The sequence below is a fragment of the Pimephales promelas genome, chromosome 10 (assembly GCF_988280905.1).
Source record: "Pimephales promelas chromosome 10, fPimPro1.hap1.1, whole genome shotgun sequence".
NCBI classification, from domain to species: domain Eukaryota; kingdom Metazoa; phylum Chordata; class Actinopteri; order Cypriniformes; family Leuciscidae; genus Pimephales; species Pimephales promelas.
This window is the reverse complement of record NC_142778.1, coordinates 14,834,658-14,853,078: the sequence shown is the minus strand read 5'-3', so window position 1 is coordinate 14,853,078 and position 18,421 is coordinate 14,834,658. Positions and strand designations below refer to the sequence as shown.

Sequence of the window (18,421 nt, the reverse complement as noted above, 5' to 3'; positions counted from 1 at the left end):
AGCTCTTCAAGTGGGAATTTGGCGTGAGCATGACACTAGTGTCTCATTTATGTAGCCGTTTGCCTTCATGTTCTTCTTGATCTTTTTTTATTTATTTAGTTTAGATTTCAGATCATTGTTCTTTTCTCATTTGTATTGTGATGACATTGAACATATTGTTAACACATGTTGTATATTGTACACAAGTTGTATGTCATAATAATTTGAATATCAGTGTTTTGCGGGGGAAAAGTCAAAAGAAATTAAATAAAACAAAGTAGAATTTTGAGTAAGCAAGGAGTATAGACGAACTATAAAAAAATAATAGTATAATATTATTTATATATACAATATTATTTTAATAGTATATTTTATTTATAAAAAAAAATATAGGCTTTGACTTCTTGTCAATAAAGGTTTTTTGCTGTAAGCACGTCCTGTGGTTCCAGTCGGGTCCGTCACTTATTTGGTTCCCCGGAAACATTTCCGTTGTGGACCGTGTTATTTGCAGCGCATTTCTGTATTTGGTGGTGTTGTGAACGTTTGCAGCGCGTTTCTGTATTTGGTGGTGTTGTGAGTACTTGGAGCAAACGTGTGTTGTGGAACTGATGAAGATGTTTTTCTTAATTTGCAGATGTTTTTTTGTATTTGCATGCGTTTTTATAGTTGCACACGTTTTTTTGTATTTGCATTCGTCTTCATCAGGTTGCAGCGCGGTGAGCTCTCTCGGCCACCATAATATATATATATATATATATATATATATAAAAGGGGCATGTATATATGTGTATGTATATATATATATATATATATATATATATACAACCATAAAAGGGCATGTGTATATATATATATATATATATATATACATACATACAGTGCCCTCCACAATTATCACCCCTGTTTGACAAATGGGTAAGAGAATTAGGCTTCTGTAGCCATGTTTCCATCCACTTGTCAATCGAATTATCTGAAGTTCAGTAAAAAAACACATGCGAATAAAGCTGGTGAAAGTGTGTTTCCATCAAACGGCTTTAAAGCGAATAAAAACCTGTACGTAATGACGTCACATGCTGTTTTGCGATCAAATTGGTATATCGAATTGATTTGAGACATTTTAAGATGTCTCCATTCATTTTCACACTGAATTGAACAACATTCAAGCAAACTTTTGCGAACAAAGTTTTGTTAGACAAAACGGATTGCGCCATCTACCAACAAATGATCACTACTATTTCACAAGTTGAAGGCTAATAATGCTTATGTGCCAGCTGATAGCGACGTATGTGATAATGTATGCGAGGCGGTTGTTGAAGGGGTTGTATTCGCTATACAACCGCCTCGCTATATATTATCCTGCTTATTACATATAAATCAACCAAATAAATAAATCAATCAATAATTTGACACAAAATATTGACTTAAAAACAAGTTTATTGATTTAAAAACGAGTATTGCTTCTGCTAAAGAAAATAGTCTGTTCCGTCTCTGAACTGCGTCCATGGCAACGGTGTGTTATAGCAACGCCGCAGTCTGTTAACCAGAAATAACAGACCACATTATACATTAGAACTCAACCAAGCCACGTAAAAACAAGCAAAACTAACCTAAGAAAACAACAACGCTATAAACATTGCTATGATGATGCTGATGCACGTATGCCTGACGACAGCGGAGGTGATTATGGTGTGGGAACAAGCGCTCCATCCGTTCTGGGAGATCGTGGTTCACGGAAACCCTTTGGTTGAAGCATCTTTTTGCTTTGTCCACTTACATCTGTCTTTGTTGACATCCGCCATGTGTGCGCAAACAGACTGGCCGGAAATGAACTCGTCTTCTGGCGTGTTGCAACCATAAAAGGGCATAAAACTTAATCGCAATTCATCATTTATTCGGCAAATAACGTTTCCATCAGCTTTTATCGCATTAGCCGTGTATCGATCCGTGAAAATCCGATGAGACCGAACGTATTTCATTTGAGTCGTTTTTTGATGAAATTTCATCGAATTTTACTGTTTCCATAAGGCATTTTTCATTCGATATCACTTAACGGTTCTCTGAGCGATCCTGGGTGTTGTTGACGTTCGGAATATTTTCAAACAAATCGGAGGCTAGCTAGACCCTCCCTCCGCCGCATCTCATCTCCTCCCCCTCCCTTCCGTGCTTCCTGAAATAATTGTGAACGTGCATAGTTCTCCTTCTTTTTAATTTGTTCTTCAAAACGACGTCTATTTGGTCGTGTGTCGGCCATTTTTCAAACTTCCCTCTGATGCTTCTATCTCCTTCACACACACACCCCCTTCATGTGCACGCGCACTAACCCCCCAGACCCACCCTCAAATACTTCTTGCCAGTGATTGGCTGGAACACTGTTGGTTAGGTTTTGTGGTCCGGGTGAGACATGATTGAAATATATCAGGAATTTGACCGTTTTCGGAGCCACGTTACGTTCGTGTTTGATGGACCACTATCCGAACTAACTGCAAAGCAGCAAGCCGGCTGGCTGGGTACATGGATAGGCGGACAGGGCAGAGAAATTTACAAAACGCTCACCTGGGCTGAAGGTGAGAAAGAGGATCCTGAGAAAGTGCTAGAAAAGTTTGAGAAGTATTAGACCAAGGAAGAACAAGAGGATAGCACGCCATCGTTTCAAGCAGAGGAAACAAGACGTAAGTCAGAGTTTCGATCATTTCGTCAAAGATTTACGGCTAATGTTAATGGATTGCGCATATGCCGACCCTGGCGATATGTTGATTGACGCGATTATCGCGGGCGTGCATGAAAAACGAGTGCAAGAAAGACTACTAGACAAAGGAGAGGAATTAACCCTGGCCAAAGCCATAGAAATCCCTTAGCAATATGAGATGTCTCAGAAACAATTGAAAATAGTCCGAGATGATGTTGCATGCTCTCAGGTGCCCACTGTAGCAGAAAGTGTTCGACATAAGCCTTCTGGCCAAAGCAGGAAAATTCGCTATCCAGATCGCAAGTTCACTCAGTCAAAGCCCTCAGCTTTCTGTGCTAGCTGCGGTAAACATCCTGATCACAAATGGTGCCCAGCCAAGGGCTCAACATGCTCTTACTGCCACAGACCCAACCACTGGATGGCAGTGTGCCGCAAACGTGCTGTCCACACACTGAATGCTGAAGTGCTGGACGAGACTGATGATGAAATACTGAACATTAGCCTAACAGACGTTGTGCTTCCAGCAGCTACATTTACTGTGGACAAATGGACTGTGCATTTGATGATACTTTCACAGAAAGTCCAGTTCAAGATAGATACTGGTGCCAAGTGTAACACTTTGTCTCTTGACGACTACCAGCAACTCGCGCACACTGGTGAATTGAAGCGTTCTAACAAGCTGTTGCGCTCCTACTCTAATCATAAGCTCAAACCAGTCGCTGCTGTAGATTTATCAGTGCGCTACAAACAGTGCGTCACTGATGCAGAGTTTAAAATTGTGGATATTACACAGGAAAGTGTGCTCAGCGGAGCTACAGCTGAAGCTTTAGGCTTAATAGCAAGGTTGAACTCCGTACAAAATGCTGCTGAAGCTGAGACTATCTCGCCTGAGAAGGGCATTCTCGAACAAGATGTTGTTCCTCAAGGCCTTCGAGACTTTCCTGAGCTAATACGCACCACAGGGACTCTACCAGGGAGGTACTCAATCAAAATAGAGCCCAATGCTAAAGGCGTTGTCCACCCCGTGCGCAGACAGCCAGCTGCACTCAAGGAACAGATCGTCCAGAAACTGCATGAAATGGAGGAAAATGGCTATATAAAAAAGGTGGAGCAGCCCACTGAGTGGGTCAGTTCAATGGTGGCGTTCTCTCGGGGAGACAAGTTAAGAATTTGCATAGACCCCAGCGATTTAAATAAGGTAATCCAAAGAGAACACTACCCCATGCGCACCGTTGAAGAGGTCGTGTCATCTATGCCTGGAGCACGAATATTCTCAGTCCTCGATGCCAAGTCAGGATTCCTCCAGATTGAGTTGGATGATGAATCATCATTCCTTACAACCTTCAACACACCCATTGGTAGGTTTAGGTGGTTGAGGCTACCATTTGGAATCAAATGTGCCCCCGAGATCTATCAGCGAATCATGGATGGCATGCTCGAGGGCATTATGGGAGCATTGGCCATTATGGATGACATCTTGATTGCGGCCCCCACTGTGAAGTTACACGATGAAATCTTACACAAAGTCATCGAGAGAGCAACAAGCTACAACTTAAAGCTTAATTTCAAGAAGTGTCACATTCGGCAGAGCCAAGTCACATATATTGGCCACTTACTGACGGCAGACGGGTTGAAGCCTGACCCAGCCAAGGTCCAAGCAGCCAGGGACATGCCGGAACCGGTTGACAAAGAAGGGGTTCGCCATTTTTTGGGGTTCGTGACTTATTTGTCTAAATTCATACCGAATCTCAGCGAGGAAGATGCGCCGCTGCGTCAGCTTTTGAAAAGCAATGTGGAGCTTGCGTGGCAACTGGCTCAGACAAGAGCCTTTGCAAGGCTCAAAGAACTGTGTTCACACCCTCCTGTCCTGAAGTACTATGACCTATCAAAGCCCATTGAAATTTTCTGTGATGCAAGCAGCAGTGGATTAGGTGCTGTGCTTTTGCAGGACAATCACCCTGTTGCGTTCTCCTCCAGATCTCTGACCGATGCGGAGACCCGCTATGCACAGATAGAAAAGGAGATGCTTTCTATCGTCCATGCATGCACAAAATTTCATCACTATATCTTTGGAAAGTCAGTCACTAGCCGCGTTTCCACTGCCGGGCCAGGGCCGGGCCGTGCTAGTGCGTGCCAGGGCCAGTCGCGTTTCCACTGTCACTTCCGGGGCTTGATCGGGGCTTCCTCAGGGCCAACGGCCAGGATTTCTGGCCCGTCGAATACCTTGGGCCAGAGGGGGCCAGCTCGGGCTAGAGGCGTGTTCAAGGTAAAAGGCGGAGTTTATCGGTGTTATGGAACGTTATGATCTGAAGCAAGATGCACATAGGGGTGTCCATGTTTAACCGATTAACCGTTTAAAATTGCATAACATTTTAATTTGAACTGTATGCCTGCCAAATGCTGCGCAACAATATATAGGCTATATATACATATCGACGGATTTTCAGATATTTGTTTGATTTTTTTGCCCCTTAAACATTTAAAATATTTGACAAATTAATATGAAAAAAATATATATTTTACTGGTTTTCTGAGGCCAAATTAGAACCTGGAAATGATATTTTCCCCGCAGTGCTGAATGAGAAGAGCCGTAAACACAGCCTACAGAAAGGGGATTTATGGGTGATTTATAGGCTATAATAAATGTGTCTGATAATAAAATAATATAAAATAACGAGGCATTAATTGTTTATTAATAAACTATTGTTTTCTAAATGATTTTCAGCTAAAAACATATCTCCATCTCCGGATGCACATTTAGAGAGAAATTAAGCTACATAAACATAGAAGATATTGGCTTTCGATTCGAATTTGTTCGTTTTAAATTGGACATTTAAAGCTTTAATCTACAAAGGATATAATCCCTGTAGACTAAAGCTTTAAATGTCCAATTTAAAACGAACAAATTCGAATGCGGTGGCTGTTTCAGGTCTCGCGCTTCAGTTCACGGAGATCATGAAGCGCGCCTTGATTAATTGTTAAAGCACAACGTTTTCTTGTTATAAATAAATTTATTTGCGAATAATGTATTATTATTTTCTGTATGACCAGAAATTAAAGAGTATTTTAAGTTGTTTCCACTGAAAGAAATGCAATGAAACTGTTCACATGGGCGTCTCGCAGCCATCAGTGCGTGCTCCACACACACTGGATATGCGCTGATATTTGTCAAAAATATTGTGTTTATTTGTGCTCTGTTCCTTTTTTGGATAAAGACGTCTTCTACATATGCAGCCTAATAAAATGTTACAATAATGATGATGATGGTTATTATTATTATTATTATTTGCAGACACGGAGTTTTTGTGAAATGGACGTTTTGCTTATTTTCAATTGGCAATTTCAGTTTGAAGGGTGATGGAAATGGGGCTTTAACTGCTCCGTACTTGCTGCGTTTTATTTCTATAAATTAATTTCGTTTCAAATGGGGTCCAATCAGTTATTAAAGGTGTTAAAAATTTACTCTGTATCTCGAGGTTGCGGCGCGCACACTATGCACCGAGTATTAACCGATGGGCCTCGGTTAACGATTAATGAATAACTTGAAAACGTGCCCGCAGCCCTACTTGTTATATCGCGCAAAAAATCGCTGCTTGAAATGGAGAATCGCCTGTACTGGTCTCGGGACACTATTGCAGCCACTACGGCAGTTGAGTTAATATACATGCTATCTTCCTAATTTAAAAAATAAATTAATTCATAATACCCGCTGAAATGGGTTGGGTTTTATGACGTTTGATCCTGAAAGGCGTGTTAGGGGTGGGGTCTGGGGCAGTGCTGTGGGGCTACTGGCCCGGCAGTGGAAACGCAAGCCCGGTGCTTGAGGCCCGAGGCCACTAGCTCGGCCCGGCTCGCTGTTAGCTCTGGCCCAGCCCTAGCCCGGCAGTGGAAACGCGGCTACTGTGTATAATGACCACAAACCACTGGAGGACATTTTTAAGAAATCACTGCTTTCCACACCCATGAGCATACAGAGGATGCGCCTGCACATCCAATGGTATGATTTGACTGTCAGGTACAGGAAAGGCATGGAGCTGCCGGACACACTATCCAGGGCGCAACTGTCACACAATACTCCAGAATTGGAACATTTGGAATGTGTATCCATGTTGAACCATGTGGCTGTAAGCGAAGAGAAGTACGCTGAGCTACAGGAATGCACAAAAACAGAACTGAGCTCCTTACAACACATCATCCAGCAAGGTTGGCCAGAGCACAGGAGATATGCCCCAACCACTGTTCAGCCATATTGGGACTCAAAAAGTCAACTGACCATATGTGATGGGATAGTGTACAAAGGGCTGCGTATAGTTATACCACCCACTATGAGACGACACATGTTAAAACTCATACACCAGTCTCATTTAGGGATTGTGAAAAGCAAACAGAGAGCACGTGCTCTACTGGCCGGGCATGAGTGCAGAGATAGAGGAGGTAGTGAAGAATTGCAGCAAATGTGCCGAGTTCCAAAACAAACTACCAAGGTTGCCTCTAAAGCCAACTGAAACCCCAGAACTGCCATTTGAGCTAGTGGCATTTGACTGAAAGCACTTCATTCTTCTTGTGGATTAGTTTTCAAAATACATTGAAGTGGACAAGCTTAAAGATCAGCGAAGCCGTACTGCCATTGAAATTCTGAAATCACAGTTCAGTCGTCATGGGATTCCTACTGTCCTACGAACAGACAATGGGCCCCAGTATGCATCAGAGAAGTTCAGAGACTTTTGTGATAGCTATGGCATATCACATCTCACATCATCACCTCACACACCTCACTCTAATGGAGAGGCTGAGCGAGCAGTACAAACAGTGAAAAGACTTTGGAACAAAGCTCCGGATAGACATTTGGCACTGCTGGACTACAGAACGACCCCGCTAGAGAGAGTAGAGCTGTCCCCAGCACAGCTGTTCATGGGCAGAAGACCCAGAAACAAACTGCCTGCAGCTCAACAACTGCTTGTCCCAAAGGCTTACAACTCTTTGAAAGTCAGACGTCTGCTTAATAGGTCCAAAGCTTCCCAGAAGTACTACTACGACAAAGGTAGGATGATGCACACTCGCCCTGTGCTGGTGCCAGGTGAAGAAGTCAGAATGCAGGCCACCCTGGCCACTCCAAGTGGTTTCCAGCTGTTGTCATCCAGAAACATAGCAGCACACCCAGTTCTTACATTGTAAACTCTGGTGGCACGGAGTTCCGCCGGAACTGTCAGCACCTCCGTAAAAGTACTGCAAGAGCAAATCAGTCCCGTCACCTCATTCAAGATGAGACTTGGGAGGAGTGTCCTGATGTCCTTCCATAACAAGACAAAATGATTCCTCCCCTAGTTGGGACCACAGCTTCACCTGCCAAGGAACCCCTGGATGTGGGTCAACCTCAGTCCACTCTGCTCTACACCACTAAGCATGGCAGAGTGGTTAGACCCCCTGAAAGACTGAATTTGTAGTTACTACCTGTCCGGGTCAGATGAGTCCAGTAGTAAATTAATCTAGTAGGCCTGCTGTTTGTTGGTAATTCTCATTATTAAGTTGAAAGGTTCCTTGAAGATTGTTTGTTTTTGCTATTAAATTTGCGTAAGAAACCTTCGGTTATTTAGTCTGCTGTCTATGGGATCCGCACAAATATGCTGAAGAAGGAGAGATGTAATGTATTGCGTTGCAACTAGAGGGCGCTGTTGAGTTGGCTAAGCAGTTGGCTTTTGTGTAAACACCAGCAACGGAGAGTTCATGTGTTTTTCAGTAAAGGCAGTTATCTTGCAGCCACTCTTGCTGTCTTTATTGTCTCCAGTATCTTACATTTAGATGTTTTTGACAAACAAAAAAAAAAACATTAGAATAACTGTTAAAATTAAGTGAACATGGAGCAGAGTTTTTGCCATGAGTGGGGCTGGAAAACCAGGAGTGGATTAGGATCAGAGTGTTGACAGCACGCTTAGAGTGCAGAGAGGAACGTGCTTTTAACTCAAGTCCAGGCTTTGGTCACATCCACCTAGCCAGGGTGATCAGTTTTTTTTTTTTTTTTTTTGTTTTTTTTTTACAGGCTATGGTGAACATCTAGTCTTTAATTTAAGACCCATTCAAACTAAAATTAAGACATTTATTACACTATTTGAGAAATGTGAGCATATTTACAGCCTTAAAATTATGAAAAGTGAATTCAAGACATAAGGACAGTGGGGGGAACCCTGGTATTGACGGAATTGACCTATGGCTAAGCCACGCCCCCTCCACTCACTCGGACAAACATTCATTTGGGCATGGGCGCTATGGCAGCTGTCACAGTAGGAGACATTTCACAGGAGGCAATTGGTGATTTTTGGAGATTATATAGAGATTATATATCATCACCTAAAGGGCCTTATGCATTGGAGGGTTAGATTAATAATTTTATTCTTGAGAAGGTCGATGAAAAGCTTCAGCTCCAGGCAAAAATGTAAGTTACAGGTCACAGTGAAAACGTGATAACCCGCATATCGTTGCCATCACCGTTTGGTGCTACAGTATGAACATGAATCATTCAGCACACCATAGTTAACATTTGTGATCTCGGTTATTTACAGATACGTTAATGAAGCTGAGTGATATGATCTACAACGCAGCTAGAAGCTAACGTTAATGTTTTCTAATGTACGTCTAACGTTAAACTAACGTTACTTTAGAGATTTTAAAGATAACGTTCAAATATGTTGTTGACTTAACTTCGATCATATTCAGACATCCTTGTTTAATTTATCTGCGTTTAGTTGGTGTTGTGGTCTACCGCATAACTTAATCGTATAACTTAATCCAGATGTTAATCCATTAATCCATGCACACCCTTTGACCATTTTAAACTTAAAATGACAAGAAAAGACTAATGAAAACTGACTAACTGCAATTCGTTTCAATGGAAGTGGAAGCAGAGAATGTCCGACTGTGTTGGGTTAGCTGCACACTGTGATTGGCTCATTGCGTTTGAGGGCGTGGCTTAGCCATAGGTCAATTCCGTCGTAGACTCTCTCGTAGCGACGGAGAACATTAATCCCTGTAAAGTGTATTACTGAATATTAAAATACATACATTATATATTAATATATATATATAATATATATTGTCTCTCACATTTTTAAATATATGAAGATTCCTTATGTATTATTTAACATATTGTAATATATTAACACCATATATTATTCTGTATATTTTCAAATATGCTGTGAAATCATTCATATATAGGGAAATATATTTTCTTTTCATAAGAGGACCCTAGGCAGTAAAATGTGATTTTGTAACATCATGATTTTTTAAAACATGTAATATCACTCACTCCACTCATGTTTTTATTCTAACCATTTTTTAAAAATTATTATTAGACCTACTAGCAACGTTAGGTCAGATTCACTGTAAATCTGTACAGTTCTTAGTTTCATTTATGGTGTAAACATGAAAAATTAGCCATAGCCTAATCTAGTGGAATATTGCTGCAATCTCGTAGACAAACTTACACTTAATAACATGAGATTTGAACAATAGCCACTACATTTCACTCACATCATACATCATTTTATTTTTTTTAGATATAGTGTGAGCTTAGTCATCAAGTTTAATGGCATTTAAATGAATGGAACTTTTTTAGGCAAAATTTGTTACCTTTGTCCAATTTCGATCTTTTCATTGCTACCTAAAAACTATCAACAAAACGGACAACATCTGCTATTCTTACTTTTGTCAGATGAATGACTGAGAGAGAAAATCATAGGCCGCAAAAGAAAACAAGCTGTTCACAGTCCATTTTGAGAATGAATGGCGATCATAGCAGGCGGCGGCGCGGCCGGAAGTATCGCTACCCTACTACCAGTCTCGGTCGCCATTTTGTGAAATAGGCCTATTTCTTTACCATTAGTCAATTCCGACTGGTACTGACTTTCGGCAACTATTTTTGACTGATCTAGACAGCAAATCAGGGCAAAAGTCGTGTTGTGTATTCCAGCCATTATAAGGATGTGTAAAAAAAAAATAATAATAATTCTCCCACAAATCATTCTACTCACGCAGATCACGTCGTCAGCGTGTTCCTGGGCTATGCAGAGTTGTAGACAGAGTCTTTTTTCTTCAATCTTTCACAGTTCCTCCTGAACCAAAACATGCTTATGTGTCGCACACGTAACCGTAATTATGAGATTGCAACCCGCGATGTTCTCAAAGCGGTTCACATGCTTAGACTCGGATTTAAGCATTTTTCTCTGGCAACACTACCAATTGTGAAATGAATCTGCAGCAGTCAGGTGGCACAAGTAGAGCTGTAATTGTATATGTTCATCATTATTGTAATGTTATGTGCTTTGAGACATGTGGTAATTTAACTCTGTCTCTCTGCTCTGGCTGTGTGCAATGTGACCAATGTGTTTTGGACGAGACGTGGCTTTGGAGACACTCTGAAGGGTTGGTGGGTGGGATCTAATGTTTTTAAAGCTTGAATGCTATTGCTACCTTTCTGGAACTGCCTATCCTGATTTAAACGATGAATTTGGATGCTGGATGGGATTTACTGTACACTGATGTAATGCTATGAAGCTTATTATTTTAACCTAATTATAATATTTACATAGCAAACCTGTGTCCCTAAAAGAAAACAGGTTTAGTTGTTTTGTTTTTGTTTTTTTTTTTTTAAACAACAAAAAAGAAACCCTTAATTTATGAAATATTAATCACTTTTTACCTTTGAGGATGACCGCTTATTGAACCCCAAGTGGTTCCCAACTCGGTAAACTCACACACATGCACTTGTGCTGTATGTCTATTTTCTCATATCAAAGGGAAGGACTACTGTATATCATTTTGTCAGAGAGCTCTCTGTTGAGAGGATGTGTGTTTGCAGATTAATGCTGCCCCCAGTTTAAGTCCATCTTTTATTCAGTTTCTGTGTGCCTTTTACTCAACAGCCTCTCAAAAGAGATCAAAGCTCCTTACCAAATCAAAGTGTTGCCATATTCCAATTTCTTCCATATCTCTCCTTGCTCAAGCCTCACGCACACACAGTTGCACCAGTGGCCTTTTTTGACAAAAACAAAAAAACAAAAAGAACCAAAACAATTTTAACTATTTGGTGGCTATCTGTCACACTTATGCAAATTGAACAGTCCTGTCCTGTGCAGCAGCATCCGCAGGGTGAGCCCTGGCATGCCTGTCTTATTGTCCGAGAGAGCAATACTGAAAGTAGAGAGTGAAAAATTAATCTGTGCTAACACTATAGTCACTCTGGGGTATCTTTGTTTTTAGTTTCTGTTTTTAGTTTGATGCGAAATCAATAATTCATGCATATTTATTTAATTGGTACTGACTAGATTTATTTTGCGATTAAATGACCAGCTGATTCTGTTTATTCTGAACATTGTTGCTTTGTGACGGGGCACATAGCTATCGTCACGGCAGCGATATGCTGCCTATTCTAGTACACAAAGACTGAGTGCAAATGTGATTTCTGTTTGTCTAGCACATTAATGTATTTTGTTAATCTTTATACTGTTAAAAATCATTGGTTAATCTAGCCTTTCACTTCAAAATCTCATATATCCCGTAGCTTTTGGTGTGCACACTTTTAACAGCTTTTAATACTGCAATGATTTATATGCTATAGCTACTTCTTTCAATACATATCTTGCTGTTTTAAAGAAAATCATGTCATTTACATCAGATTCATAATCAGTAGGCATGTGCCGGTATCAAATTTTCATGCTGCGGTTATTGATTGAGGCTTTTATCACGGTATACGGTATTATCACGATATTTTAATGAAATTATATTTTAATGCTCAAGAAAAACAGATGCATTGTGGGTCTCTAAAAAAACCTCAACTTGCATCACAATGTGTAATTGTGATTTTCAAAACATATGGTAACTAAACCAAATTGTTTAAAGTTTAGTGACAACATGTTACAATGTTTATATGGGACAATGACTGGTAGGTTACTGTTTGTATTATTTAATTAAATTCTAGGATTTGATTTCAGTCTTAATTCAATATTGACTCATTTTGATAAATATTAGGTAGGCCCGAGTCTGTTAATGTTTCTCAAGAAAAAAAAAAAATCTCACATAATGCTGTAAACATACAGAGAGAAATTAAATATAATATTTAGCAAAATACTCCTTGCTATTTTTTTCTAGTCAACTAATGTGCTGGTCATTAAATGGCTTTCCTGAGGTAAATGTAACGTTTTGTGACACAACTGTTCTCCTGCAGTGTTACTGACCTCTTTCCGTGTTTGAAAACACTCATTGATTGTTATTATGTATAAGTAAATACCTTTCGGTAAGTTGTACTGTCTCTTTAAATAAAAACTAAAGTAACATGATCGTGTGAGAGCGTGTGAAAAGTGCCAAATGCGCCTTTCAGACAGGACGCGGAATGCGCGACGTTGGCCGCTTGGTTCAACGTTCCCCTTCATATACAACGCGATTTGCCATTTTACAAATAAAAAGTTTAACTATTTTGAACTTTAACCACGGCGTGGTCGATGCAGGTCGACGGAGCAACAAAACATCCCTGCGCGTTGCGCGCGTATTCTGCGTCCTGTCTGAAAGTCTCAAGCTTGAGTCTCAAGCTGAATGTGTGAGAGTTGGCAGCCCTGCGGGGACAAATCGTCGGGAGCGTTCCGCCATGCTTCTACTCCATGTGAGGATTGTTTACATTAGACGGTGCGCACTGCCGCATGCACACAGTGCTTATACATGTGGGGATTGTTTACATCAGAGTGCGCGCGTGTTTTGTGCAGCACGCAGTGTTTGAGCGGTTGAAGGAAAATAAGCAGCTAATGCGCGCTCTAAAAGTCTAAATTCGAATCTATTATTTTTTACGGTATTTTGAAGAGCCCTCTATAACAATATCGTGCATATTCATTACCGCGATTTATCGCATTACCGAATACCGGCACATGTCTAATAATCAGTTACAATACAGGTTTCACATCACGCAACACATGTTTTCAATAGATAGCCGTTTATTTAGTTTAAGAAAAACATTGCTTTTGACATACCATCTTTGTCGTACTAGAATCTCCGTTTTTTTTGTTGTTGTTTTTTTTTTTGTGTAAAGGAAAATTTGCTGTAATTGACCCGGAGTTTGAGTTATTAATTTGTAGCTGATAAATGTGACTTGTTGCTTCCCAATTGTTAGCTGAAACTGTATAAATAATATTCTGAAATTTTCTAGTTTTATCGAGGTAGTTTTTCAGCTGTTTTTAAGCTTTTATGTCTTTGTCATCTGAGCCACCCCTGCATCATAATCATGTTTTGGTATGTTCCAATTCCAGGGGTGACCTCAGGCCTGTAAAGTCTAGTATTGTCATTCTGTCAGGGGAGCTTGGGGTGAAAGGACATAAGTCTGTCCTTGCTCTAATATATTGACTTGTGTTAAGGTCAATTTCCGAATTGTTGTAATAGTTTGCTGTTATTATTATTATTAAATTTTTTTGACTCTGTCAATTTACTTTGTTTATTCAAAAGTGTTTTTTTAGGGCCCAAGCCCTGAAAGGGCGAAGGCCCTATTGTTTTCGTTAGGAATATTTATTAGGGCCCAAGCCCTAAAATGGTGCAGAGCCCTATTGTTTTCCTTAGGATTATTAGGGCCCAAGCCCTAAAAGGGCGTAGAGCCCATTTGTTTTCCTTAGGATTATTTTTTTCTATTATTATTATTTTTCTTACGACTATTCGGGCACTTTTGGGGCCCTTAACATGCTCGAAAACTCTTGATACTTTGCACACGGGTCAGAACAGGCCATCAGGGCCAGGTTGAAGCTGGTACCCAGGCGTGGCGGGAGGCTCGACAGCGCCCACTGGAAAGGGGTTCGAAAACTTGGTCCATAAATCAAACATGCCTTCATGTAATAATATGAAACTTGGTACACATATAGATCTCATCGGTTCATATACACTTCATATTCTTACTTTTTACCCCAGCTCAACAGGAAGTCGGCTATTTAGGGTTGTTTGTAAAACACATGCAATGGAATTTAAAGTACTTCTCATAGAGAATTCAAAGAAATGCCACAAAACTCATCAGCGTGAAGTCAAGACATTGAGGATGAAAAACTGCCAGGGGGGTTTTGATATCTCAAATGGTTTGGCCGTGGTGAGGAAACGAAATTATGGCGAAAAAACGTTAAAGAGGAAGTGTGTTATAACTTCTGCATACATTAACTGATCTTGATGAAACTTCAGCAGTGTGTTCGCTGTAAGAGGACGATCACATGGATGTGACTATTGTGAGTCAAAGTTATTGCGCCACCAACTGGCAGCAGGAAGTGTCACTTTCAAAATGCTTTGAAATTACCCTCTTATTTTTAACCAATTTGCTTCAAACTTCATCTGTATAATTTAAACATACGGCAGATGTAGACCTATGAATGGATTCATGATATCTTTGATACTGTTGCCATGGCAATGCATTAAACTTTACAATTATTTTAGGATGCTTTTGAGACTCTTAGCATGCTTGAATTTGCATGAAACTTGTCAGACAAATCACATGTATTAGCCAGTAGACATGTGCAAAGGGGCTAGATTAACCATTTCACTCCTGTGTGTTTGGCCTGCATGAAAGAAACTAAATGTCTTAAGCCTTGTATTTTTTTGTAAATAAGTTTTTTTTTAATAAGTAAAGGCATATAACCTGTTTAATTTTAGTACATTGACAATAGTTTTATATAATTAGTTTATTAATTAAATTAACTTGGTCCGAAAATTTGGTCCATAAATCAAACACACTTGCATGTAATAATATGAAACTCGGTACACGTATAGATCTCATTTGGCTATTTTGGTCTGAATGCGGATGTTTTGCAGAACCAGCCTACATTTTTACTCACTCCTCTTAAGTAGTTTATTTTATTCATGCCAAATTTTTTCAACTTGATAAATACAATAAGGATGCTAAATTGTTTTACGGATATTGAATATCTCAAACAGTTTTGCTTTGGCAAGGGATTATGTAAAAAAAAAAGAATCAGGAAACGTCTCAAATCTTCTAAATTATACACTATTTATTTTTCTATAAAATTATACCATTATTAGAACTAAACCCATTTTATTCTTTTTTCTTTTCAATTTAAGAATTATTTTTAAGTTTAAAAACAGCCAGAATGGTTTAGTCAAAAAAAAGTGCTATATTTATTCATAGTGCTATACTGCCCTCTTGTGTTCAAAATTGAAGCATTTAAACTGATATATTACTTTAAATACTTCAATTCTTTTTTTTTTATATTAGGCCTATATTGTATTATATTATAAGCCTAAATAAAGAATCGCACAAAGGTATTGTTTAGGTTACATTAGGATTATATTTTATTACATTATAAGGCTAAATAAAGAACCGCATAAGGGTATTGTTTAGGGCTCATTGCCATTAAAAAGTTTGAAACCCCTTGCTAAAGAAAATATTGGAAATTCGTTAGCAATAAACAATCATTTAACTTTGATGTTTAATGCTTCCTGTACACAATTCATTGACTGTACAAAAACACTTTGTTTTCCCAAACCATCTCAGTGTAACAGCTTACTTTTCTTTCTCACTATATTCTTTATTGTAAAGAATTGAACTGTCCTGAAGAAGCTTTTGTAAATTATTTTTCATAGTATTTACTGGTAAAGACTGTACAGTTAACAGCACTGGAAAAAAAATATCAGATAACCTAAAATGTGCTTCATTTAGTGAATTCTTAATTAACTGCTTGTTTTTCACAAATATGATTTAATACCAATAAGTTACATCAAGGGTCAAATAAAATATAAATGTCACATTCAAGTTAAAAGTTACTACTGAATGTTGAGACCATTGTGTTTCTACGTATGCTGTACAGGTCAGGTATAAATAATATTTTTGCTCAGGTGGCGAAAAATGTCCGCCAAATAGAAAAAAGGTCAGCAAGAAAAAAAAATAAAAAATAGAGGGAATATTGAACTGTGTTCACGGTCATTGGCCCTGTCCCAAATGGCACACTTCATATGAATTTTCAGCCTTGTGAGCTTATATAATGTGTCCGTAGTGATCTGTTCTAGTGATCTGACTCTACTCTAGTGGTGTGATCTAACCGACAGCGTCCGACACCCGGTAGAAACTAACACGATTAAGTTACAGCAATAAAGTCCAGCAAGATAAAGTTTCTTTATTCGAAACCATAGACCTTTATCTACAGATCAAGAATAATAGTATTAACATTGAATCATCTTGAAGATAATTTCATCATTGACTGTAACCGAACGCGGCGCTGTTTGAACGCTGAATGGAGAATGACTGACAGCCGCAGTGGAAGGAAAAGTTTACGTGATCTTGAATTTAATGACTTGAATATTAATTTCTATCACACATAATGGCTTCAGAACACTCATAATACAGTGCACAAAAACTTTATGGTACTTTAGAAAGTTTTTGTGCCTTTTGTGGGGCTCAACAATAACATAGAATAGTATTGGCACAATATCGGATTTGAATCAGCCTCGTCTAATCGATACCGATCCGGCAAAAATGGGAGTATCGGAACCGATACCGATCCTGAGTATCGGATCGGCGCATCCCTAACTACTATAGTGTAAACACACGTAGATCTAGACCTGGATGTACACCTGACCTTTCAGAAGGTTGCTCACGCATATTTTGTGGTTGATATGTGCCCTCGATGTGCACTTTTGCAGACCCCACACTGATACAAGCTCTCCAGCACACTTCTTTTCAACAGTCAAAGCAGTGTTACCTATATATATATATATATATATATATATATAGCTGCGTGCAGCGATGAAGGGCCAAAGCCGGCGGTACCGCCACCCCTGTGCCTTTAGGTAACTAAAGGAACCGGAGTTGAGGTGCCACCGGCTTGGGCCTGTAATCGCTTTTTTTTTTGTTAGTGTTTTTTTTTGTTGTTGTTTTTTTCGCTGCTCAGCTATATTTTTTGAGGGGGTTTTTGCCTTTCATTGGCCTTAATTGTGGATGATAAAAATCCCATATGCGAACACAATCCAACTTCTACTGAGTGCTTACATCTGCTCATGACGATTCATTCATGACCACCCTTAACATGCTTTACATTTAGCTGTCTTTCTTTCTTCTCTTTTCTTTCATAAACGATGCAGAAACGGTGGTAGAGTTAAGAAAATCACATGTAGAAAGAGGGAAAATATTGTTAAGAAGGCATTTACACCTTTCTGTTTCTGCGTATGGGGATATAAGTCACCCTGCCGCAGGACATTTTCACTCATAAACACTATTTCTCCACTCTATAATAACTCAGAATTATATATAAGCACAGAGACAGCCTTAAAAAAAATCTAAATTTTCTTTTGCATGTGTGCATGCATGTATTATTGCAATTTGTTGGTCAACAAGTGCAAGTGGGTCAGTGACAAAGTTCAAACACATGGTAAATTCTTAGAAAAGTAATCTGAAATTGAATGTATTCATCTTGATTTGAAAATAAATACACTACTTTTCTAGAAATGACTTGTCAAGTCAAGTCAAGTGGTGTAATATTTCCTTGTACAATCAGATGAATTCAGGGGATAATTCTGAATTATTACTAAAAAGGTATTACTAACACTTTATTTTACAGTGTCCTTGTTACATTTGTTGCATGTACTTGCTGTAGTAATTAGTAAATTATGCATAATTACATGCAACTACCCTAAACAAAACCCTATTCCTAACCCTACCCTATAGTAAGTACATGTTGTTAATTGATATTATGCAAATGTTAATTAGACCTTAAAAATGACACCTAAGTCTAAAGTGTA

General features: G+C 39.2%; 1 protein-coding gene across 2 annotated transcripts in view; it reads left to right on the top strand.

The window, feature by feature from the left end:
• The window catches only part of dhx36 (DEAH-box helicase 36), a 108,368-nt gene that overhangs the window by 89,184 nt on the left and 763 nt on the right, over window positions 1-18,421 (top strand). The window lies entirely within an intron of this gene.